Genomic DNA, 27,593 nt, shown 5'->3' on the forward strand with positions numbered 1-27,593 from the left:
CTGTTTTGGATTATTTATTTGATTCAGTTTCTTAAAGGCTATTGAGATTATCTGTTTCTCCATTTCTGTGAGTTTTGGCAGATTGTGTCTTTCAACAAATTGATCCATTTCATCTAAATTACCAAAATTTGTGAGCATACAGTTGTTCATAATATTCCTTAATTATGTAAATGTCCATGGGTTCAGTACTGGTGAGCCTTCTTTTTTGATATTAGTAATTTGTGTCTTCTCTCTTTTTCTCTTAGCCTACGTAGGGATTTATCAATCTTATTAATCTTTTCAAAGAATGAGATTTTGATTTCCTTTATTTTCTCTATTATTTTCCTAATTTCAATTATATTGATTTCTGTTCTGATTTTTATTATTTCTGCTTTATTCTTCTGCTTACTTTGGATTTGATTTTCTGTTACTTTCCTAGTTTCTAAAGGTAGAAATGTAGACTATTGATTTTAGATCTTCTCTTCTAATATATGCTTTTGATGCTATTGATTTCACTCTACTGGTTTTGATATATCCCACATATATTGATAAGTTGTGTTTTCATTTTCATTTAGTTAAAAATATTTTTAAGTTTTTCTTGAAACTTCTCATTGATATGTATTTTATTGTGAAGTCTCAAAATCTCCTAATATTTTGGGATTTTTCCAGCTATTCTTATGTTATTGATTTCTAGTTTAATTCCACTATGATCTGAGAGAGACTTTGTATAACGTCCATTCTTTTAAATTTGTTAAGGTGAGTTTTATGGCTCAGAATTTCATCTATCTTGTGCATTTTCCATGTGAGCTGGAGAAGAATGTATATTCTGCTATTGTTTGATGAAGCATTCTATCAATGTCAATTAAATCCAGTTGATTGATGGCCCTGTTCAGTTCAACTGCATCCTTGCTGATTTTCTGCCTGCTGTATCTGTCGACCACTGATAGGGAAGTGCTGAACTGTCCGAGTATAGTAGTGGATTCATCTGTTTCTCTTTGTTGTTCAAGTGCCTCACATATTTTAACATTCTGTTATAGGCACATAGATATTAAGGGTTATTTTGTTTTCTTGAAGAGTTGACCCTTTTGTCTTATGTAATGCTGCTCCTTATAATTTTCATTGCTCTGAATTATGCTCTGTCTGAAAGTAAACCAAGTTTTATCTTGAGTAGTGTCAGCCTGACATTACTTTTTCCATCACTTTATTTCTAATTTATTTGTGTCTTTATATTTAAAGTGGGTTTCTTGTAGATAATATATAGATGGGTCCTTTTTTGTTTTGTTTTTGGGGTTTTTTTTCACTACTCTCAGATTCTCTGTCTTTTATTTGTTTTATTTAAACCATTCACATTAAAAATGATTAATAGTTGCATTTTCTACTATTTGTATCTACTATATGTTTTCTATACATTGTCATTTCTGTTTCTCTCTTATTTTCTACTTTTTCTACCTTCTTTGGTTTTAATTAAGAACTTCATATGATTTCAACTTTCTCTCCTCCCTTAGCTTATCAATTATACTTCTTTAAAGACAATTTGTGGTTGCTTTAGAGTTTGAAATACATAGTTATGAGTAATATAAATACCCTTCCAAATATCATTACAGCTTCAGAGATATTGCAGTCACCTTATAACAGAGATTTCCCAGTTCCTCACCCCATTTACTTATAACATCATCACCATTTATTTCATTTACCCACAAGTTTATTAACCAACAAATACATTATTGTTTTTATTTTGAACAAATTGTTAAATCAATTAAAAATAAGAGAAAATTAAATTTTATATATTACCTTCACTTATTCCTTCTCCACTATTCTTCCTTTTTTTATGTAGATGCAAGTTTCTGAACTATATCATTTATCTTCTCCCTGCATAAGTTCTTTTAACATTTCTCACAAGGCAAGCTCACTGATGATAAATTCTCTCTATTTTTGTTTCTCTGAGATTGTCTTTATTTATCCTTCATGTTTAAAGAACAATTTCACTGGAAACAGAATTTTAGTTTGGTGGGGATTTTGTTTTCTTTTTCTTTCAACACTTTAAATATTTTACTTGCTCTCTTCTTGCTTACATAGAAGAGAAGTTTCTAGAGAGTTTGATGTAACTCTTATCTTGCTTTACTGTAGGCATGTTGTTTCCACCTTCCTTCTGGCTTCTTTCAAGATTTTGTCTTTGTCTTTTGTTTTCTGCAGTTTAAATGCAATATGCCCAGACACAGAATTTTTGGTATTTATCCTGCTTGATGTTCTCTGAGCTTTCTGCATCTGTGGTTTGGTGTCTGTCATTAGTTTTGGAAAATTCTCAGCCATTATTACTTTAACTATTTCTTCTGTTCCTTTCTCTAATTCTTCTTCTGGTATGCTACACCTTTTGCAATTATCCTAGAGTTCTTGGATATTCTGTTTCATAGCTTTCTTTTATCCTCTTTGCATTTCAGTTTTGAAAGTTACCATTCTCATATCTTTAAACTCACTGATTATTTCCTTAATTATGTCTGGTCTTTTGATGAGCTTATCAAAGTCATTCTTCATTTCTGTTACAATGTTTTTGAATTTTAGCATTTCCTTTTGTTTTTTTTTCTTTGAGTTTCCACCTCTTTGCTTATAGTACCTATCTGTTCTCGCATGTTGTCTATTTTTTCCCATTAGAGCCTTTGGCATGTTATATTTAGCATATAACTGTTCCCATTAGAGTCCTTAGCATAGTTATTTTAAATTCCCAGTTTGATAATTTCAAATTTCTGCCATATCTGAGTCTGGTTCTGATGCTTGATCTGTTTCTTTGGACTAAATTTTTTTCACCTTTTTAACATGACTTGTATTTTTTCTTGTTAAAAGCAATACACGAGGGGCACCTGGGTGCCCCTGAGCAGACACTCAGTCATTAAGCGTCTGCCTTCGGCTCAGGTCATGATTCCAGGGTCCTGGGATCGAGCCCCACGTCTGGCTCTCTGCTCATCGGAGAGCCTGCTTCTCCCTCTCCCTCTGCCTGCCTCTCTGCCTACTTGTGCTCTCTCTCTGTCAAATAAATAAATAAAATTTTAAAAAAAAGCAATACATGATGTATCAGATAAAAGGAACTGAGGTTTTATGGTTGTCTGGCTACATGTTAGGCTGTGTTTATTAAAACTGGTGTCAGAGGCTAAAATTTCCTCTGGTGCTCTTATTTTGTCTCCCCTGTTTTCTTTGGGTATCCCTAGAAACTCTTTAAAAAGCACCTAAGTCTTGCAGTTCTTCTAGCGATAACCCCTTTATTATACTGGAATATTACTGATATGGTGGTAGAGTGTGGGGTTGTGGAAGTCCTATGATTAGGCCCCAGTCTTTTAGTGAGCCTCAGGTGAGTGGTTCACTTCCCCCAGATGGGTTAAGTTTTGATAAAATCCCAATAGGTTTAGTACTGATACAGCAGTTTAATATTTTTCCTTATGGGCAGGCCTTGTTAAGGGAAACAGAGAACTCTGCAGGTATTTCAGAAGAATTATTCTTTTTCCCTTGTCCTGCTGGAAACAAGAGGGGATTTTTTTCAGATCTTTATAGTAAGACTCTGGTAGAGGGCTCCTGCAGTTGAAACTCAAGAAAATATGAACCTCCCCTAAGACTGGGCATCCAAAAAATTTTAACTCTCAAGTTAAGTTCCTAGTAGTTTTAACTGAATGTTGGTTATTTTTATGTAGAGGGGAAAAAACTGATACATTAGCATACAAATCAATCTATTCAACTATTTGTATGAATTTATTATCAAACTTCTATATCAGAATTTACATAAAGCCATAAGCTTTTTAGTTCTTTCATAGATGAGCACACACATCTCTACTTACACTCACAAAATAGGCATATTTTTAAACACTAGAGCATATGCATACCCATTGCATATGATGACCCTGAATACAATATTGGAAATTCCTTGTAGGTGAGGGGATATTTGTGAAACTTAACTTGAGGTACAAAACTCAAATATGTGACACATAAAAAAGATAAAGAATTGAAAAACAATTAGCTACACCCAATACAATATACCTTATTCTAGAAGACCTCAATGACTTTTAAATCATCATAATTTGTTGATTCATGCCACAGTAAATACAATGAAAAATAATCTTATTTTCACGTGACCATTTGATAGGTCTAATGGTCAGCACTTGAGTGAACAACATATGGTTTACCATGATCAAAGAAAAGTTTGAAAAGGAACAGAACATTCTGTGGAAAGTATAACTCTGTCACAGATACTGAGTTTGTATATATAAAGCATATACATAACTTGTTATTTTGTGCATTGTATTAAGTTTAGAAGAGTTGATACATGTTTCTGCTACTTTTAAAACAAATTCTAAAATTAACTGAAATAACATTCAATAAATAAATAATTAGAAACATGCAATTCTCATAAAACATAAGTAACAAATATCAATGACAATATTTAAAATGAATATTTAGTGAAATAAGCCAGACAGAAAGACAAACACTGCATGGTGTCACTTATATATGGTATCTAAAAAAAAAAAGTCAAACTCACAGAAACAGAGAATAGAAAAGTGGTTGCTACAGACTGGTGGGTGAGGAAAATGAGGAGAGATTGTAAAAGGATAGAAACTTTCAGCTGTAAAATGAGTAAGGTCTGAATATCTAACACAAAGCACGGTGGCTATAGTTGCTAACACTCTATTATATAATTGAAGTTTGCTAAGAAAGTGGAACTTAAACATTCTTACAAAAATCAAAAAAGATAAATATATGAGATGATGGATGTGTGAATTAACTAGATTTGGGGAATTCTTTCCCAATGGATACATAAACCAAATCATCACAGCATACAATTTAAACATTTTATAATTTATTTGTGAATTATACCTTAATAAACCTGAAAAAAATAAGAAGAGAAAAAAGATAACATGTAAAAGCCATTTGGAAAAAAAAAAGCAAAGCTAGGTCCATATATCAGAAAAGTTAAATTAAAATTGATTTAAAGTTGGCTTGGTTTTCATATGAAAACTGGGTGTCTGCATGTACACTGACTGATCCTTAGGAAAACAAACCCAAGCATTTTTATTTACATTAAAAGTAGACTTCAGAGTTAACAGAGCAACTTAACCTGCCACCCACTCCCCCATCATGGTGGCTGGGTAGTGATGATCTATGTGTCTGACATGGTTTGAATGTTCGAGAGGGTTGGTACGTCTGGACTAGTCACTGTGCAGGCTTCTCTGTTTCTGGAGTCTTCCTTCTTACCAGATTTCTTGGGGATAGCAACTGTACCTTCTCCTATTTCTTCTGTACCTCCTTCTCATTTGGGGTAAAATTTTGCTCCACTGGTGGGTGAGATTACCTGAGGATAGCAATGGTTAGGGTAGAGGTAATGAGGAAGGATGGCGGCTCTCAATGGCTCCAAAGTCAATTCTGGATTCCATAGTTCTTGGAAAGTCCCAGTGCTTGGGGATTTCAGCCTGTTTCCAAGAACCGTGGCATCTAGCACTTCCCTAAGAACTTTTTGTGTAGGAATCTGTCCTCCTGGGTCCCCACTCTAGTATTTCCTGTCCTTTTTCTGTTCTGTAAGAAGGAATTCTACGTGAATGATCTGCCCATTTTGGACCACAACTTGGACAGCAGGTGATCTGGATGACCGTTTACCACTAGTTCCTCACTGGCTTTCCCCAGACAGGGTTCAGTTCCTGGGTAACCACTTAGTGGCTGTTTAACATTTGGCAAGCCTCTCACCTTCTCATAGACCTAACATTCTACAAATAAAATGGAAAGGAAATTAAGATAAATATAGGAAAAGGGAAAATATGATACCTACTTCACATAGTGTTTTAAAAATTAAAAGAGATAATGCTATTAGTTCATGTATTACATAGAATAAGTACTGAATACAGGGTATGTTTTCCATATGGCCTTTTTTTTTCTAACATATAACATGAAAATACTGAGACGTATTTCCCCTGGTTGGATTGGTGTGTTTTTAGGTAGCTTCTGAATACTTGTTCAGACACTGTTTGGATGATCATGCCATGACAGTTTTATCCAGTTGAACTAGATTATAAAACTGAATCTTATGAAAACTAGAATGTGAGAACCCTGAGGACAGAAATGGGGTTTTATTCATTCTATAGTCCCAATGCTCTGTTTAGTGCCTACAAAGTGTTCATTAAATATGACTTCATAAATTGAACGCTGAAGCTATGCTTTTGGAATCATAAGGAAAATATGAGACTCTGAACAATGGGAAACGTGCTAGGGAGGTGAATAGATAGATTAGTGTTTAAGAATTGTCATATAAAATGATTGTTTTTCATTCTGTTATCAAGCAATCTTCCCACTTCAGTGGAAGTATAACATATACATATTGTGGTTACAAATAGGAATCCAAGAATTTAGCCCAGGCCATATAGTGCCATGCAAATTATCCATTATAATTTCAACCCTGACAGTGACAAGGACTCTTGTAACATGCCTTGTGAGTACTGTCCCTAATGACAAAGAGAAGCAAATAAAATAAAACATCCCCAGAATTATCAGGCTCTGGGATAAACCTTTCTCACCATCCAGGAAGAATTATGGATCTGAGGCCAAAACAGAGGTAATACATGGAGTTTCTGATTCCCAAATTTGTTTTTAATGTAGCTCTAAGGAAGAATTCTGCTCATTTTCTTGATTTACTAAGTCAGTAACCTGGAGTTCAATTATTCTTCAGAATTTTGTACCGTGTCTCTATTTTTTATTCTCTTTACACCCTAAATGTCTTCTTCAAATCTATATCCTTTTGCTTCTCACAGTTTCTGGCATACAATAGGTGCCGAATAAAAGCTTGGTAAACTTGCTTCACAAAAATTTTTTAAAATAAATATTTCATTGCCAGATGATTTAGACTGACTAAATTAGTAATTTTATCTGTACTTAATATGCTTCTAAAATGTGCTTCAATTTCTACCACCTCTTGAGAACTCAAAGCTTGAGTATAAATTCACAGTGCAGACAGTAAAAAGCACAGCTGGTAAACCACAGGGCAAATTTGCAAACCCTTGTGTTGCTTGATTTAGTTCAGTTAATTACTGTTTATTTTGAATAATTATGCTATAGTCTGTAGTTTAAAAAACATTTTTGTCTGAGCAAATTGATAGAAATATTTATCAATGTCTTTAGTTAATGCTTTAATTTCCCCCAGATAATCGCTGTGGAATGCAAAATTTAGCTTACTAGTCTCCGTAATAGGAGTTGATATATGCTTAGCCTTCTCTTTTAAATATTTTTTGCTTTATCTTGGTTTTGATGAAGCAATGAGTGTTAGTGGTAAACCTGGGAATTCTGACTACCATCTGTCTGATCCACCTGCTAAGCCCTTACGTCAATGGATGCTCATGTGTCATTGAACAAAGGCACTGCTTCTGGCTTTAAAGTGCATCTGTGAAGTTTGGCTATAATAGCTTTACATTACTCCCTTTTAAACAGTTTATTTCCCCCAAAACATAGAGATTTAAAGAATAAAATGCAGGGGAAAATGTTATATTCCCTAAAACTTCCCACTGTTCTTAAAATTTTATTTAATGGTAATTGATGTTGCAGGAGTATTTCTTTCCCAGTGTTAGTGAACAATAAAATTAAATAAAAGAATGGCTGCTTTCTTGTTAGTGATTGTTGTAGGAATAGGCAAGCACCGTGTCTTTCAGCCTTCAATTCTTAATCACCTGCTTTCTACCTTTTCTCAATGTATTGTCCTTTCCCTACTATGGCTCAAGGTGTAGGGAGGATTGGCTAGCATGCCATAGGCTAGAGAGATTTGACCTTGAAGCTGGAGCTGATAGTGTTGCTCTGGTCATTTCCTATAAGCGAGGTGCTTGGCCTGAATCCCTCATGGACATGAAATCCTGCATAAAAATACCACCAAGTTTTAGTCACTTGGGTAGTATTTAGTTTATCTTTCACCAATATCTGCACCCATAGTTAAAATTAAAATATTGCTATAAATACAAAGGAATCACTGAAAGAAGGAATGCTGGTAGATCTATATTCAAATATCACTGTTCCTGATGGCTCTAGTCTATAAACAGCATTATAGTATCAAGTCACCATCACTTGATCATGACCTATGTGTTTGCCAGAATTACCCTCTCCATTCTTTTAAAACCTGATTCATTTCTTCCAAATGTACTTTTACTGTTATGAAATAACACCTATGCTTTAGGAATTTGATAATGCCCATATTGCTAGAATAAAAATCTTCTGAAGGTAGAAAACATGTGATGTTTTGTTGGTTGTAGAAAAGCCCGTCTCAGACTTTGCGTATGCTTTCAAACAATATTGAATAAGTTAATGATAATTTTAAAGAAATAACAGAAGTGAAGCAACAAAGAAGGTAGCAGTCAATGTTTATTTTCTCCTTCCTTTCCCTAATTTGCCCCCTTGTTTCCTCTCGTAACGTATTTGTTTTAAGGGAGTGACTCTGGTTCAGAAGGGTGTGGGAAGAATTGAAGTTGGGCCCAGGAACTGACAATTGAACAGGTCAGTAGACAGGGCCTTAAGCCAATTTGTGATGTGTTTTAGAAAAGAGGAGCAAATGGGGTCAAAAATATTTACTTATTTTTGGACACTGTCTTTGAGAAGGAAAATTATGAACCATTTTCCCTACTCCCTGTGCATACAGGCACATACAAAACAGTTTTCAGAGATTCAGAGACATCAGTGACACCATAGGTTTGATAATTTGGTGCTCAGAATTCCAAGAGGTAGAGACAAGAATCAAGAAGCCAGCAACTTTATTCAAAATAGCCCAAATCTGGAAACAATCTAACAAGAGAATAAATACATGTATTTTAAATTACAATATGTTAATACAATGAGACACTACTAAGCAATTTTTTAAAGGATAACTCTCAAGAACATGCTGAGCAAAAGAAAGTTAGGTATAAAGAGTACATACTATATAACCCTATTCACATGAAGTCCTATGACAGGCCAGAGTTATTTACGGGGGTAGAAATTAGATGTCTCTGCCTGTTCACAGGGTTTGAGGGGGATCTGACTGCCAAGGGGTACAACAAAGCTTTTCTGGATGAGGGAAATAGAATGTAATTCAGAAGAGATAGTTTCACACATGTACACATGAGTCAAAATTGGGCAAACTGTACACTTCATATGTGTGCATTTTATTGCAATACAAGTACACCTCAAGATTAATTAAAAGAAAGTAAATAATCAGTGAACCTTAAGAGCTGAAAGCTGCGGGTAACAATGTTGAGGAGACCGTGTTTAGGACTCAATTTCCCTCACCCAGCTTTAGACCTAAGTCAGATTGAGCTGTACAAGTCTGTTACACACGAACATTGACAGGTGGCCAAGTTAGCTATATATTATATCTCCTCATTTATCCAAGATATAGTCACTCTACCAGACACTGTTAGGCATTACAGATATGATGGTAGGCAATGGTTACTTACCTTGTGAAACTTACATTAAGTGAATACTAATCAAACAACTGAAAACATAAAACATTACAAGCGTGGTGTGAACTATCACAGCAGATGTGGGCAGAAGGTGAGCAGCAACTTCTGAATGACAAGTTATAACAACCTTGTATATGTTAAGGTGAAACATACTCTGGCATTCCCATGTATTTAATACTCACCTCTGAATATTTAATTTAGAATATTTAATTCTTTTTTTTTAAACAAGAAGTTTATTTAAACAACAAGATGCTTGACTTGAAGGGAAAACTATCTAGGATTCATTTCTTTTAGAGTAATTTATCCCTACTTAAAGACAGATTGCCCTACATGTAACGGCTACATACAAAAAAGTTATAAAATTGTCCTTGGTTTTACAGTGATAAATGAAAAACATTAAAATTCTCCAATCGAACAAGGTATGCAAGGATTTTTATGTTGTTCTTTTTTTGTTAAACAGTGAGAGCAAAATAACTTACTGGAATATAAAGATAAGAGCTGACTGAGCATGCCACTAATGGAGAGAGGGGGTATTTTCACAGAAGCAGTATTTTCCCCCATCCCATATCCATTTGATGTTGATCAAAACATACCATTGGCCGTTTAGTTAAAAAAAATGCACTATGCTTGTGCACATACACAGTTACTTTACGTACAATAAAGGAATGGGGAAGAGGAAAATGAAAGAATAGAAAAAACTATACTGTAGTAGTCAGGATGTGGTGGAACCAAATTGTGGCTTTCTAATTGAGAATGTCTTCTTGGTCTGGAGGAAGAGTTCTGGAGTAAAGTAGCAGGTTCCCTTTTTAGTAGACACTGCCTGTCTGCTGCTGGAACACATCAATTATATCTTCATCCTCCATTTCCAACTGTGCAGGTGTGTCTGTTTCATTGATTGGCTGCCCATCAAATCGGAATCTGATCTGCCTCATTGACAAACCCTGTCATTCACAATAGGCTTTCATTAGTTTACTAAGTGGTGTATGCCTCTTAATCTTAAACTGCACCACAGAACCATCCTGCCCTGCCACCTTGAAATTAATATGATCGTTGTTCTCAGTCTTGACTCCTTCCTTGGGCTTTTCTTTGGCCATAGCGAGCGCCGGAGTCACAAAAGAGGTACCAGGTCCGCACTGAACAAGCACACCTAGAATATTTAATTCTAATGAAGCTGACCATCTCACATCCCCCTCAACTTTCCAAAGGTCTGGTGAGGTGAGCACACAAACACCTTTCTTGATTTCTCTGCTCTTATTTATATTTATGACATGACACATTAAAAAAAAAAAACACATTTGTATGGTTTTCGCTGATACTACACTTCAAACAGATATTGAACTTGAGGGCAAGTATTTATCTTTTTGTCCAAGAAACCTAGCAAAAATTTTGATGCCAACTGGCCAAACTGGCCAAAATAAATATTGTTGCTTTGTTCATTCTCTTTGTGCGCTTATTAACTAGTCCTCATAAATCATTGTTGCTTTGTTCCGTGTGTCTCATGTCCTTTAATTAGTCCTCTAAAGTTTGATACTCAATCAGTTCATAGGATAACCATTTTTTTATAACCTATATTATTACCTCAGTATTTTGATGGATATTTTCCTGATGAAAACAAAATTTCACAGTTTTGGTGTTTTGGGTGGTTTTGTGTTAACCCTGCTGAGTTTAAGAATGATTCAGACCCTAGGAAGAAAAAGAAACCATCCAGTTCCATAGGCCCACCGATAAATGTAATCTAAGTCAGAACTTGATATTTGCAAAATTTATTCTCCAAGGCAGCACATCTCACACACAGCGAAGAAAGGCACTTATGCAACACAGTCAGTCGTGAGCTAGTGTTTTGTTTGTTTGTTTTTTTAAGATTTTATTTATTTATTTCTTTGACAGAGAGAGAGAGACACAGCTGGAACAGGAACACAAGCAGGGGGAGTGAGAGAGGGAGAAGCAGGCTTCCTGCTGAGCAGGGAGCCCGAGGAGGGGCTCATTCTCATGACCCCGGGATCCTGATCTGGGCCAAAATCAAGAGTCAGAGCCACCCAGGGGCCCTACCAATGGATAAATTTTTAATGACAAAATGGCATGGGGAAATGAAAGTATGAGTAAAAGTGACAATATGAACATTGTCATTAGTTATAACATTGCATTAGTTATAACGATCAAATCAGAAGCCATGTGATGATACCAATAAAGGTTTAGTAAATGCATTGCATGTTAACATCTGTAAAAGCTGTGGTGGCTGTTTTTAAAAAGAACATAAGATTTATCCTACTTAGAGGTAAAAATTATGCCCTTGTTATGAATGCTGTCTATGGAGCGACGGTCTGTGGGACTGAAAAAAAAAACAAAAACAAAAAACTGTAACTCCTAGAAAAATGTATTGGAATCTATAAAATACTTGTACCTCCCAAGGGCCTTATATATCCCACCTAAAGTATCCCAGTCTGCTTAAAGAGAAGCAATCAGAAAGGGCCCTGGATGCTTAGAGTTTTAAGCAAAGGTTTGAAATCACTGAGGACTGAAAACTGGAGTTGTGTTCGGAGGAAACTGAATTGCCATTAAGAAAGGTCAGAACCTATAGCTAAATTTAACAGCACTATGTATCTCCAGGAAGCAAGCATGATGTGATTGGGAAAACTAAAATGAAAAAAAAGAACTTTAGAAGAGAAGATAAAATTCTTTATTAATTTAAGGTAAAAAGAAGATCAGAGGGAAAAAAAATCACACATCTTTGAACAGGAGAAAAAATTGATAACTATAAAGGCAAATGCATTTAGTTTTTAAAGTTCTTTTTCTTTTGTAACAAACTTTAATTGTGTCCATATAACCAGAATAGAATTCTGTTACACAAATGTGAACTGGAATGAAATTATTGAAAAAAATAGTATGCTTGTCCACAAAAGCAAGTCTAAAACATTAAAAAAAATAAACTCAGCAAGAAAAATTATGATATAAGACAGGCATGGATAGATGCTATCTTTACTTATTCATCAATTAACTTATTTATACCAAATTTAATAAGTATCCATTGTTATCTTGAACTAATTAAAGGTGAACCACTGCAGTTTTACTTAAACAGAATAGAAGATAAACAAGTTGGGTATCTTGTACTTAGAAATTTTGATCTAGAGTTCTAGTTCAATATGTTTATGAACCCTAAATAACTTACTTAGGTTGCACGTAATAGAGATAGACTTAAAAACACATGTTACTTTCACATCTAAATCACTTGAGTGGTTTATACTGATGAATTTGGGTGAATAAATCTCAAGTTTAAAATGTTCACGTATACCTCAAAATTCCACATGAGTTCAAGCTAGACAGTTTTATATGGATTTTCGGCTTTCCTTCAAATGTATTTTGTGTTGAAGAACACAAGATTTATGCCTCTGACTGTGTCACAGAAGCTGGAATCAGATACACCTCCAGCTGAGAATGAAAAAAACTGTATTAAAAACAAACAAGCACACAAACAAAAACTAGAAACCAAGACAGCAAGGACTTGGGGATGCAAGATCTGGGAGCATAGGGAAGGGAACTGAGATGAACCCTGCATTTGCAGCTACATTTTATCCTCAAATCTTTTACCAGTTCACAGGGCACGTAATGGATGCTATGCAAAAAACTATGAATTGGGGGTTGTTGCAGCCTCACTATGCAGTAAAAGAAAATGACTTTGGGCTACCAAATCAACAAAGACTTGAGGGTCAAAGTCCCTAGATAAAGGGAAACAAAAGGGAGTGAGCCTGATATTCTGCCTTTATCTTATCCTCTTAAGGCAGTTGCTGATTAAGACACTGCTCCAGTTTTGGAAGGGATGCCAATAAACCAAGAAATAAAAGGCCATTAGGACCAAAAACCAAACAAAAATATAAGATTCTCATGTTACTGGTTAGACAAAAATTGGAATTCAGGCCTGCCAAAGAGGAGGGACTAAGAACAACCCTCCAGGTGTCTTGTGATCCCTGAGTGGGCTATATCCCAGGGGTGGCTGCAAACTAGAATTTGACCTTCCTCACCTATCAAAAGATGATCTGTCCATACTTTATCATTTTACCAAAAGAAAATTTTATCACCTGAGAGAAAGATAATATCAAGAATCTCTATATATTTCATATACAATATCTGGTCTCAAATACAAAGAATCAGGCATACCAAAAAAATCAGAATCAAATGACCAAAATCAAACAACTTCCTTCCCTAAAAATCTTAATCTGCAGATAAATCCTTGAATGAGTTTAGTGAGATTGCTAGGTGCAAGATCACTATATAAAGTTACTTTAACACCTATAAATTAGAATAAGTTGTCAAAACTGAATGTGTAGAAGATGATTTTTATAAGAACTTTAAAGATTTAGTCACATTATAAGTAATAAATCTAATGAAATACATAAAAAATTCTACAATGAAAACTGTGAACATTACTAAGATAAAAATTTTTAAACTAAATGAGTAGAAAGATATAGCATATTCAAGAGTGGAAAGAGGCAACAGTGTAAAGATACCAGTTCTTCCCAAATTATGTATAGATTAAATTATATCCCAATTAAAATTCCATCTCTTTTGGATGGAAGTTGTTAAGATTGACTGTAATTCTAAGAAATTTTTAAGGATGAAAAGCAGTTTAAGCAATCTTAAAGAGTTACTCTATGGGGCACCTGGGTGGCTCAGTTGGTTAAGCGACTGCCTTTGGCTCAGGTCATGATCCTGGAGTCCTGGGATTGAGTCCCACATCGGGCTCCCTGCTCAGCAGGGAGTCTGCTTCTCCCTCTGACCCTCTTCCCTCTCATGCTCTCTATCTCTCATTCTCTCTCTCTCAAATAAATAAATAAAATCTTTAAAAAAAAAATTACTCTACAAAATACCAAAATGTATTATACAACTAAAGGAAATAAAATATTGTGTTATTGGGGCTAAGATAGATGAATAATTAATTGAAATAGAAACAGAACTACACATATACCTGGTATGTGACAAAGTCTTCATTGTAATGCAGTGGAGAAATATGGTGTTTTTAATAAATAATGCTGGGTCAGTTGTGTATCTGGAAGAAAAAGTTTAACATTTTGATATCTTTCACACTATATACAAGATCAATAATATATTTATCATAAACAAAACATAAAGAATAGAACAATTAAACATCTAGACAAAATATGAGAAAACACCTTCCTATATTTTGACAAGCAAAGATTTCTCAAAGAAGATTCACAAAGGACAAAGACTAATAAATCGGACTTTATTGGAATTTAAAACTCCATCAGAGGACACCATTATGAGAGTGAAGCCACTGAGTAGATGTTTATGATATATAGTTTCAAAAATGAACTGTCATCTAGAATATATTAAGGACTTCTACAGACAAGGAAGATACAAAGAACCAACTTTTTGAAAATAGCAAATTTGAACAGACCACTTTTCAAAAGAAAACATCCAAACGGCTATCAATACAATACAAATCAAAACATGATGAAATATAACTAAGTACCCATCAGAATGGCTAAACTTTTTAAAAAGAAAAGAATATTTAATATCCAGCATTTTCAAGATGCAGTACAACCACTGGTGTGAGTGTAAATTTGTCAGTGAGTATGGAGACTGTTTGGCAGGGTGTACTAAATATGAGCACACACATACTTTATGGACCACCAGTTCCACTTGTAAAGATGCACACCCTCAAAATAATCGGATATGTGAACTCAGACATATGTGAAAGAAGTTCATAACAATGTTATTTGTAATGACTCAAACTGGAAATAACCTAATATCCATTCTTAATGGAATGGAAAGGGGTGCTTGTGTGGCTCAGTTGGTTAAGCATCCAACTCTTGATTTTGGCTCAGGTCATGATCTCAGGGTCCTGAGATGAGCCCCACATCTGGCTCCTTGCTGAGCAAAGATTCTCTCCTTCTCCCTCACCACGCCCCGGCTCGTGCACAGGTGTATGCTCTCTCCCTCTTTCTAAAAAATAATGGAATGGATAAAGCATGGAATCTTCATACACTGGACTATTTTAAAGCGATAAGAATTGATTGACTGCTACATGCAACAGCGTGACTCTCACAGACATAACTTTAAGAAAAATCCAGACACAAAATAGTACTTACTGTACACTTACATCAAATTAAAGTTCAAAACAAACATGAGTTTAATTTGTATAATTACACTTTTACCAGTTAAAATTATACCATGATACGTAATTGGCTTTTCCTGACATTCTTGTTCTTCAATGAAAAATGAGGACGATAATGTCTGGTTTGATTACATTCTCATGGAAAGCAAATGGGACGATGTGTGTAGAGTACCTAGCACAGCGTGTGGCACAGAGTAAATAAATGTCAATGAAAGCTCTTTCCCAGCTGTTTCATCTGGTCCTGTTCGGAACCTGTTCCTTTCCCCAGATATCCTGTATTTCAGAATAGAAAGCTTAAAAGCATCTTTATTCAGTTCCTTCTTTTGTCCCCATACAAAGTAAGTCATCAATCCCTTTTATCTCTCAAATATGTCTCCACTCTTTTTTTTTTCTTTTCTCCTTTGCTTCTGTTTTAAGTAGACTCTCACAAAAGTATCGTAATTAATTTCCTGTATTTAACCCATTTCCTTGCTAACGTATACCCTTGACAAAATTCTTCGACTTAAATTTATCTTTAAAAACATATCTTGTTTTCACTTTTCACAAAGGTCTTAGTGTCTCCCATGGCCTATACCATAAATAATAAAATTCTTGATGCTGCATAGAATGCTCTCCAAACACGGCACTCATCTATCTTGCGCATCTTATATTACCCACTGGATATTTAAGGCTCTGCCATTCTAAGTGTTACACTTCCTGGAAAAGTCTTGTAGTTAAATATCTCTTTCTATGTTTTATTCATAGAACCTACAATACTCTTTAAACTTTTGATTTCTGTAATACTTTTTGAAATTCTATACTTTTCTTCAAGCCTACAGCCAAATTTCACCATTACATGTAATTTTTCTGTCTTCTCCCCAAAGTTAATAGTCTATTTCTTTGTCTGCTCATAAAAGTTCATTTAGTATATTTATTGCAATAATCATTTTTTGCCTTATATATGTTTCTGTTAATTGGGTACTTATTTGTTTTTCCCACTCCAGCATATTTCCATGCAGATCAAGTAACATGTGTAATTCATATTTTATTTCTCCTTATTTAAGAACAGCACTTAGCACTTGACTGATTCCTCCCTCAACCCCCACCCCCATGATTTTGCACTGAATTTAATATATGTGGGAAAGAAAGGAGGAGAGCCTGTTTCAGAGGAAACAAACAAAAATCCAAGTTAGATTTTGTTTTCATTTTTTAAAGGTAAATGAAAAAAAAAAACTGTTGTTAGAGTTTTTTCTTGTTTTTGTTTTGTTTTGTTTTGTTTTGTTTTATGTCATGTTAGTCACCATAAAATGCATCATTAATTTTTGATGTGGTGATCCACATTCATTGTTTTTGTATAACACCCAGTGCTCCATGCAGTACGTGTCCTCCTTAATACCCATCACCAGGCTAACCCATTCCCCCACTCCTCTCTAGAACCCTCAGTTTGTTTCTCAGAGTCCATAGTCTCTCATGGTTCGTCTCCCCCTCTGATTCCCCCCCTTCATTTTTCCCTTCCTTCTCCTAATGTCCTCCGTGCTGTTCCTTATGTTCCACAAATAAGTGAAACCATATGGTAATTGACTTTCTCTGCTTGACTTATTTCACTTAGCATAATCTCCTCCAGTCCCATCCATGTTGATGTAAAAGTCGGGTATTCATCCTTTCTAATGGCTGAGTAATATTCCATTGTATATATGGACCACATCTTCTTTATCCATTCGTCTGTTGAAGAGCATCTCGGCTCTTTCCACAGTTTGGCTTTTGCGGACATTGCTGCTATGAGCATTGAGGTGCATATGGCCCTTCTTTTCACTACATCTGTGTCTTTGGGGTAAATACCCAGGAGTGCAATTGCTGGGTCATAGGGTAGCTCTATTTTTAATTTTCTGAGGCACATCCACACTGTTTTCCAAAGTGGCTGTACCAACTTGCATTCCCACCAATAGTGTAAGAGGGTTCCCCTTTCTCCACAACCTCTCCAACATTTATTGTTTCTTGCCTTGTCAATTTTTGCCATTCTAACTGGTGTAATGTGATATCTCAGTGTGGTTTTGATTTGAATTTCCCTGATGGCTAATGATGATGAACATTTTTTCATGTGTCTGTTAGCCATTTGTATGTCTTCTTTGGAGAAGTGTCTGTTCATACCTTCTGCCCATTTTTTGACTTGATTATTTGTTTTTTAGGTGTTGAGTTTGAGAAGTTCTTTATAGATCTTGGATACCAGTCCTTTATCTGTAGTGTCATTTGCAAATATCTTCTCCCATTCTGTGGATTGCCTCTTTGTTTTGTTGACTGTTTGCTGTGCAGAAGCTTTTTATCTTGATGAAGTCCCAAAAGTTCATTTTTGCCTTTGTTTCACTAGCCTTTGGAGATGTATCTTGAAAGAAATTGCTGTGGCCGATGTCAAAGAGGTTACTGCCTATGTTCTCCTCTAGCATTTTGATGGATTCCTGTCTCACATTGAGGTCTTTCATCCATTTGAGTTTATCTTTGTGTATGATGTTAGAGAACGGTCCAGTTTCATTCTTCTGCATGTGGCTGTCCAATTTTCCCAGCACCATTTATTGAAGAGACTGTCCTTTTTCCATTGCATATTTTTTCCTGCTTTGTCGAAGATTATTTGACCATAGAGTTGAGGGTCCATATCTGGGCTCTCTATTCTGTTCTGTTGGTCTATGTCTGTTTTTGTGCCAGTACCATTCTCTCTTGGTGATCACTGCTTTGTAATATAGCTTGAAATTGGGCAACATGATGCCCCCAGCTTTGTTTTTCTTTTTCAACATTTCCTTGGTGATTCGGGGTCTTTTCTGATCCCATACAAATTTTAGGATTGTTTGTTCCAGCACTTTGAAAAATGTCGTTGGAATTTTGATCAGGATGGCATTGAAGGTATAGATTGCTCTGGGTTAGATGGAGATTATTCCCTGCATATTCTCAGACCATAGTGCTTTAAAACTGGAACTCAATCACAAGGAAAACTTTGGCAGAAATTCAAACACTTGGAAGCTAAAGACCACTCTGCTCAAGAATGGGTCAACCAGGAAATCAAAGAAAAACTTAAACAGTTCATGGAAACCAATGAGAAAGAAAACACATCAGTCCAAAACCTATGGGATACTGCAAAAGCAGTCATAAGGGGGAAATACATAGCCATCCAAGCCTCACTCAAAAAAATAGAAAAATCCCAAATTCACCAACTCTACACCTTAAAGAACTAGAGAAAAAGCAACAAATGATGCCTAAGCCATGCATTAGAAGAGAAATAATTAAGATTAGAGCAGAGATCAATGAATTAGAAACCAGAAACAAGGTAGATCAGATCAATGAAACTAGAAGCTGGTTCTTTGAAAGAATTAAGAAGATCGATAAACCCTTGGCCAGACTTATCCAAAAGAAAAGAAAAAGCACCCAAATTAATAAAATTATGAATGAAAGGGGAGAGATCATGACTAACACCGAGGAAATAGAAAAAAATTATTAGAAATTATTATCAACAACTATATGCCAAAAAACTGAGCAATCTGGATGAAATGGATGCCTTCCTAGAAACCTGTAAGTTGTTAGGTTTTTAATAAATCTTTTAGTAGTTAATATTACTAAATATTGGCACTCAAAATACACTACAGAATACCTAACATTAAAATATGTTATGGTGTGTCTAGTACCTTTACCACTTTTAGCAAAAACATTTTATTAAATTCAAATTTTAATAGCTTCATATATAGGAAAGCCTCAGTTTGATAGTGCCTTCTAAATTTGGAAGATAAAAGATATCAAGCTTTTTTTCTTATGGTTTAGCTACCATCACAAAAGAGGTCTCTTTTTTTAGAATATAGCTGCTCAAAAACACTCCTCACAAATACTGGGGAAGTGTGAGAAATAACTTAAATGTTCTTCAGGATTGTACTTTACCTTTCTCTCAAGTTCTCATAGGCAAGAGTATTGATTTTTGTCTTTGTTTCATGGTTAAAGGCATAATTACAGCCTTATAGTAGTAATGCCAAATATACTACATTAAAAGGAGGCATAACTCTTATTTTATTATGGCTGCATTAACTTTGAATTCCACCGCTGACTGAGCAAACACGTTTTCAATGCATCAGAATTTCTGCTAATTACTGGAAATTTGGATTCCATTGTGAACTGAATTAATAATCAATTCCTTATACAGCTGCTAAGAAAGTAGAGATCAATAATAAAGAATATGAAATCTAGGTGTCTGAAATATTGGAAATTTTGTCACATATAAGAATAAAAGTTAATCTATAAAAGTATAGCTTAATAGAGTTTGACAAATCAAAATAATTCTGTAAAACCAAAAATGGAAAAAAATACTTTTTATTTCCATTTCTTCAAGTTAGGATTTTTATTTTGGAGCCAATAAAAATAAATACATAAATTAATAAATAAGATGTAGATTTCCTTATCACTTTACCATTACCTATGAAAAGTCAGTAGAACAAATTGGCAGAGAGTCCATAACGTCAACAAGGGCAGATAGAATCATAAATCATACGTGGGAAAGGCCCCTAAAATCAGTGAGGCATCCACTCATCTAGTCCAAGAAACTCTTTAACAAAATGTTTATCACGTCCCCCATTACCATACATTTAAACAGTTCAATTAATGTGTAAATCACTACCTACTTTAGGCAATCTCAATGCTGGAAATATCCTTTTTTGAGTTAAATTTGATTCATGGAATGTCTGCATAAAATACTTGCCCTTTAATAGGAAATATCCACATGAGTCCTTTCTGGTGAACATCAAGTCCCTGATGCATTGGATTGCCCAAAGTAAACAGTAATGGTTAAGAGCATTATGTAGAAATAACTCTAGGATAACACTAAGATTTTCTGTAATCAAAAGTAAAGTCTGATGAGCTGAAGGCAACTATCAATAGAGGATATAACCATCTGTTATTCATATTCACTTGCTAAGCAGGGGCAGAAGAAATGTCTTCAAATGGTCATCTTGTGAGATTTTGGTTTTAGGAAAAGCAATATTACTAATTAGGATTAAATAAAATGCTATGAAATCTCTATATGACATAGTTAGGCAACAGTAAGAATAACTTATCACACCCCATGAGAAAATATATTAACAATTATTTTATAGAAAGCCCTAACTCCCTACTCCATATATCTATTTCTGTAGAAATCTGTGATCTAGACATATCTAACATCTTCCCAGTGAGTATGTTATATTCCAACTAAACTTGGCTTGGGAATGTGACTGCCCTCTTTATATTCTCCAGTATTGATTTCTACTCACAATTCTTTTAAAAGTATGACATTAGACAATGACTTCTTTACCTGCTACAGCTAGCTTTGGAGAATATGATGTTAAATTTTCTAGGGATGATAATTATTACTACAAAATTTGTTGGTGCATATAAAAACTTTCAAAATAGTAAAATACCACACAGATATTGATGATATGTTGAAGATTATTGTGAAATTGCTTTCATAAAAATGTTATATTTAGGGCTTGATAGTTAACAACTACCAAGTTAAAATTTGTCCTTTTACCATGATTAAAAATATTTTTTACAGTGTTTCATAGGCTGAAGAAGTGAAGTTTGCATCACCATAATTAAACCGAGATATAAAAAAAAAATTAGTAATTCAAATCAGCATAGTAACTGTCCAGATTAATATTTATTTTAGCTGAGTCTTGGAACCCCAGTTATGAAACATGAAAAGGGAAATCAGTCAATCATCACTGTCCTGCAGGGAATTTTTGAAGTGCACTGTATTTCAGTTCTTATGCTCTTCAGAGAGAAAAGAGTAAGAATTTAAAAAAAGAAAAAAAGAAAAGCCTCAGCTCACTTTCTTTGAGTGAACATATCAGAACTTCAACCTTCATTTTAATATTTTATAATCTTAAACCTTATAAAACTTTAACTCTCTAGATAAAAGTTTCATACAGAGGTAGATGCTGGCTTCTGAAGAAGACTTTTATGGAAAGTTTTCTTAAGAAAGAAGGCTCCAGAATCACGTATGAATATTTCATGTAACACAAGTTGGTTTCCATCAAATGTCTCCTTTTAAATGACATAGAGAGCATCAAAATTGACTTTCAAATTTTGGATGGGGTGTATTACTAATATTAAGGTGATAAAATTAGAAGTTATTTCTTTTTTATAGTTTCACCTGATAAATTTAAATGATCAATTAAATTTTTTAAATTTAAATTATTTTTGCAGTAAAAAGTTAAGGCAATAAATTGATTATTTACAGTTTTTATTTTATATTTCACGTTCTGGAAAAATATTTGTTGAATTATCACTTCTAAATAAATTATCTATTCTTCTGCCTCATTTTTTCCTCCCATTTTAATGTTTTATGGTTTTAAATAATGGTTTATTATCAGTACTAATGTTCCGTCAAAAGACAACAAGTAGGATAATTTTGTTTTGTGTTGGGGTAAGCCAAAACAAATTTGAACAATACTAAATTTGTATTTCTAACTCCATGTTCTGGGGCCACCACATCATTTATGTGGAATTCATTTTCCTCATATATAAAATGGGGACAAAAACACCTTTCTTTCTCACTTTTAAGTTTGTTATGAAGTTAAAATGGGATCATTGTACTGTATTTAAAAGCACACTGTAAATCATAAAATCCTGTACAAATAAACTATGAAAAGTTTACAGAGCTTTGTGTGGTGTCATTGCCATGTCATAAATTATACATGCTGATGTTTATGGCAATGGTGATTACACTCTCTGCAGATGGTGGGAGCACAAACTAAATAGCCATAGTTCATCTGTGTGCTGATTTAGGAGTTCATTGATGTCTTTATTAGTAATTCAGACCAAGGTCAAGTAGTGATTGCTGGAATTCTGAAATCTGAGAGGTTGTTGGATGAAGTATTTAAAATGTTAAGTAGAGAATTTTAAAAAGGAAAAATGTATTTTATCAAGAGCTAATGATATTTCTTCAACTTATATTTAGAGACAAAAGGAAATAAAAGAATTGGATTTAGAGACAAAAAGAAATTTAAAATTTGGGTTCAATTGTCACATGGTAGCTCCATGAACACTCTTCTAAACCTGCTTGGCCTTGATTTTCCATATCGTTAAAATGGGGTGTAATATATCCCTTCTGGATAAAAAACAATTTCTCACGAAATATAAAGTTAAGTAATGAATAAGAAAGTACTTTCTAAACTATAAATTGCTAATGAAACATGTAGTATCAGTACTAAAGATATTGCATCCGATTTACGTATCGGAACTGTAACAAATGAATTTCTCTTTAAGAGGAAGTATACTTACACCAATAATGGAGACCAGATTAAAACAAAATAGAAGTGGATAAAATGATTCTTGTAGCCTTACCATTATACCTGGCTTAACTTTTCCTGTATTTGCCCCTTTTTAGGGATTATCCTTAGATTTCAAAATCTTTCTAGTATTCTGCCTTGCCAGATAAAGTTGATGTAAAAATATGCAGTTATTTAATAACCTCTTGGCTTACCAAAAACTACGATTGGACCAATCTGTCTTTTCTTCAAATATGCTTGAAGATAAAGCTAGAGATAATCACAAAACTAAAACTGAATCTTACATTGTATTCTGAAATGTACACAGAATTTAGGTAGTTGTACATTCTAAGTATCATCAACATTTTTGATAAGTGGACAATCACTCAACATCAAGTACTGAGTTCTCAGAATGTCCATTTCTTATCAGGCCAATCTGGCTTATTGAAACTCTAGGGAGCATATATTCGTGTTAGGTACTTGAAAAACATAATTTGTACAGTAGTATCATGTTTCTTTTTCTAAGATTTTCCTTGAGATAGCATGCCGAGTTGTGGGGTAATGTATGCCAGTGATAAAGAGCTGAAGTGTCCCCCCAAAATGAAATGGAATCTTGTTGTGTCAGACTTTGAAGTGATCTCATCAATAATTTATTTGAACACTTCCATTATGATATGAGGGAACTAAGGAAGGTCCAGAGATACAAAGAGCCACATCCAAGGTTTTAAATCTGACCACTGAAAGCACCAAAGCTGGCCTCTGGCTTTAAACAAGGTACTTCATCTATGCTACCTTTGAATATTGTTCTGTTTATGCCTGGAAATCTAGAAGCAGCCAGAGAAATAGGATATAGTTATAAAGATCCCTGGGAGGAAGAAAGTTACATTTTGAAGTTAAGAATTTAATTTTGTTTGTAATACAATGTTTCAATTCATATGTTTAGCTATATTTTCAAAGCAGTGTGTTCAGAATTTGTTTCCCTCAAGGGAAATCCCTAAAATGTGACGTGCATACTACTGCTCAGAGGTTAGAAGAATCTTCCTTTTCAATAAGATCTGAGTTTTATGCTTAATGAATGAATTCCCTATATTACTATTGAGAAATAGTGAATGGATGAAGTAATGTGTCTCTAAAGAACACGGCCTTCATAAAATTTACTATACAGGGCCAAATTGTTCCTATATGATTTTTATGTATATCAATAAACTAATTTCCTTTTTAAGCTAATTGGGGTAATATGGATATTTTTGCACAATGAAGTAATTTTTAAATCCAAATATAATCTCTTTCCTAAAATTAACCAAAATTTTGTGATTTTGTTTTTATCTTTTAAAATCAAACTGGCCAAGCTAAGTTTTTACATTTTTTCTTATGTATTATATCTATGGCATTGTGTTTTGTGAAAAAAAAAAAATAGTGTTGCATAAACATTTCAGACTCAACTATTCCTGTAATTTGCACTGGTCCACATGACTACTATTGTGTATGTGTTAGGATGTGTGAGTAAGGCTCAGTTGCAGGCTTCACAAGGGAATAAGCATCTTATTGACGGCACTATTCATAGTCTCTAATGCAGGATAAATATTGGTGAAGGAGTTTATTCAAAACAGTAAATGTGCCCTAAGTTTGAAACTATGAAGTGAAGATCTAAAACAGTTGCCCTAATGCTTTGGATGAGAAGGGGAGAGTCCAGAATTGCAGCTCTAGTGTTTGGTGTGGTAATCCATAAACACACGGGCTGTGAAGTCAGAGGTAGCTGGGTGCGAGGCTAGGATCTATCCCACTGTGCTTATGGGATCTTACTGTGTTATTTTCTCTGAGCAGAATGTTTTTCATTTGTAAGATGGGGACAATTATCCATACTTTCCAGAGACTTTGTGGGAAATAAATGTGATCATTAATGTAAAATTCGCTCACGAAGTCGGCCACTGTGTTCCTCCTGACAGTATTTACCATCTTACTCTTTGTGACCTTTTATCTCACACACAAGCCCCAGTGACAAACACACAAAATGTTCTCAATTATTTGCATGTCTTTTTACCAGCTCTATCCTCTTTGTAGAATGTTTCACTCTGCTGGCTTCTTGGCCAAATTGAATCTTCTTTCTATAGTGAGTTTGCCCTGTTACTAAAAAGAGATTCAACATTATGCCCTCCTTTCATTTTAGAGAAAGGAACAGAAAAAGAAAATAGAAAAGAACAGCTTAACTAAAAAGTGTTTCCTTAAAAAGGTCAGTTGAGGATTTGATTGAATGAAAGGTAGCTTTACTGGGATGAGAGAGTTATCAGGCATAGTGTTTAAATGTGATTAAAAGTTTTGACAAAATTGGGAGAGGAAAGTCTCTCTGCTAATCTGGAAACTAAACATTAGCTCTTGTCCTTATGAATGAGTGGAGTTCGGACGGCGTCCCCTGACTTGGAAAGAACTAATTTGATTTTGCCAGTTAAGGAGATGCATGTTATGGTGATGCCCGTTAGTCATTTAGAAAAAAAAAAAAAAAAAAAATATATATATATATATATACACACATATATAATTTTCCTTTATGTTAGATATGCAATTATAAGAGTAAGCCCAGCAATGTTTTAAACATTTAAACATATAAGTTGCCCTCAACTTTAGATGTCAGAAGGGAATTTGTTGTGTTTTGTTTTTTGTGGTTTTTTAATGGAGTTCAAATTGTAATATTTATTTATTAGCTCTTTCCCCATTCTGTTGCTTGCCAACTGTAAGACACTTATCCCTGTATCTCCCACTTTTTGCAATTTATCTAACAGATGGTAAGTTTTCCATAAATGTGTGACGAGTTAATAATGGTTTTGTTTTTAGAACACAATAGGAAAAATATTTTTAAAATATGTTTTCTAGTTAGGATAATGCTTGCAATTGAGGAATTGTGCTAACAAAAACTGAAGCTCTAAAGATCAAGATAAAGCAGAAAAGGCCATTTGTGTGCTTGATTTATTGGATTTATCATAAGTTCATTTGCTCCTGATTGAAATATGTTTGACATAATAATTTTAGAAAGTAATACTATTTTTCCCTTGGAAAGATCGCCTTAGAGAAAGAACTCACAGCCTTTTGGATGATGGCTGTATGAATCAAGTCTGCATTCTTTGAGTTGCATGTTGACTTCGGTATTACAGTTCAAATAGCAATTTGTGCTGTGTGTGTGTGTGTAAAGACCCTCAAAATGACTTCAAATATGAATTACTGTACATAACACCCATGAGAGTTAAGTGTTACTATTTCCTTTTTACACCAACAAAACTTGGTCACAGAAGGTTAAATGACTTTCCCAAGGTTACTCAGTGAGTCATAATCAAAACTGGAAATAGAGCCCAGGAGTCCAATTCAGTTCTGTGATTCCTCTATGCTATTTAAAAACTGACAGAATTGTTTCTGGGAAGATGGAATAGATGGACTCTTTCCTATTCCTCTTGATAAGTAAACTAAAACCACCTCACACACACACACACACACACACACACACACACACACATGCACTCACACATATATATTCACATATATATGTATATATGTATACATGTAAAATATATATGGATGTAAAAATATATATAAGTAAATAATACACTTACACACACACACACACATATAACTCACATGCATATATATGAATAACACACACATATATAAGTAACACACACACACACACATATATATAGATATATAGTAGAAATATATTTGAATAATTATATAAATCAGTAAATAACACATAAGAAGATAGAATGTAAAAAGAAGGCAGACTGGTTAGGTAGCTGGGGACCCAAGAAATGACACAGTGGTGAATCCTCCAGTTTTTATTCTTGCCTTATATAGCCCAGATTGAATAATGGCGAAGTCAGTAACCTGGAAATACAAAAAGGCAGAGAAAAAAGTCCCCCCAAAATCTACTGTCTCTAGCCAAATACTAGGAATGGGCAGCCTAGCAACACGAAGTTTTAGACAGAAAAATTTTAGGTAATAAACTATCTACGTCAGCCAGAGACATGAGGAAAAATCTACAGCTTCATCCTCTCCCCATCAGCAAATGCTGACTAAGGAACCTAGGTATCCACCCTTGCCAGGAGTTAAGGAGGTCCCATTGTCACAACCTCAGAGAAAACTAAGTAGGATGTCTGGTGTTTCACACTCACATGCCAATAACAAGACCCCCTTCCCAATGTCTCTCCTTTACCCTATCAGTGAAGACCATATGAGGAGTCTGGATTTCTAGCCTCACTGAGAGGTATTAAGATACTTCTTCCCCTCCCTGTTAGGATGGGGTCAGAGAAGTACTAGCAAATAGTACTCATTCCTCATTATTAACAAGGCCACTGCTCTATGGTGCCAGTAGAAAATGTGTGGGAAGCAATAATAACTTGTTCCTACCAATTCTAGTCAGAGTGGTAGCACAGAGACCCAATGGAGAGCCCAACCTCTCACTTTACCTCTATCCCAAAGTGAAAAAGAGCACCTCACTCTCCCTACTTTTCCATCACCCTGTGCACAGACAGGAGAACTTAGACTTAAATCTCAGTATGGAAATACTGAGGCGGTGCCCACGCTTCACCCAGCAGAGCAGAGTCAGAGAAGACTTGATAAAGCACAAGATTTAAATAAGATCCAGAGTATTATAATATAAAATCCAAAATGTCCAGTTACAGTTAGCAACCACTCATTATACTGATAATCAGGAGGATCTCAAACAGTGAAAAAAGACAACATAAGCCAACACTGAGATAGCACAGGTGTTAAATTTTCTCACTAGGATTTAAGGCAGCCAACATA

At 34.6% G+C, this 27,593-nt stretch overlaps 1 protein-coding gene and 1 pseudogene across 2 annotated transcripts in view; one reads left to right on the forward strand and one right to left on the reverse strand.

The window, feature by feature from the left end:
- The window catches only part of KLHL1 (kelch like family member 1), a 382,161-nt gene that overhangs the window by 33,332 nt on the left and 321,236 nt on the right, over positions 1–27,593 (forward strand). The gene's annotated exons all lie outside the window — the stretch shown is intronic.
- Positions 10,226–10,513, reverse strand: LOC113919974 (annotated as a pseudogene).

The sequence above is a fragment of the Zalophus californianus genome, chromosome 3, assembly GCF_009762305.2.
Source record: "Zalophus californianus isolate mZalCal1 chromosome 3, mZalCal1.pri.v2, whole genome shotgun sequence".
NCBI lineage: Eukaryota > Metazoa > Chordata > Mammalia > Carnivora > Otariidae > Zalophus > Zalophus californianus.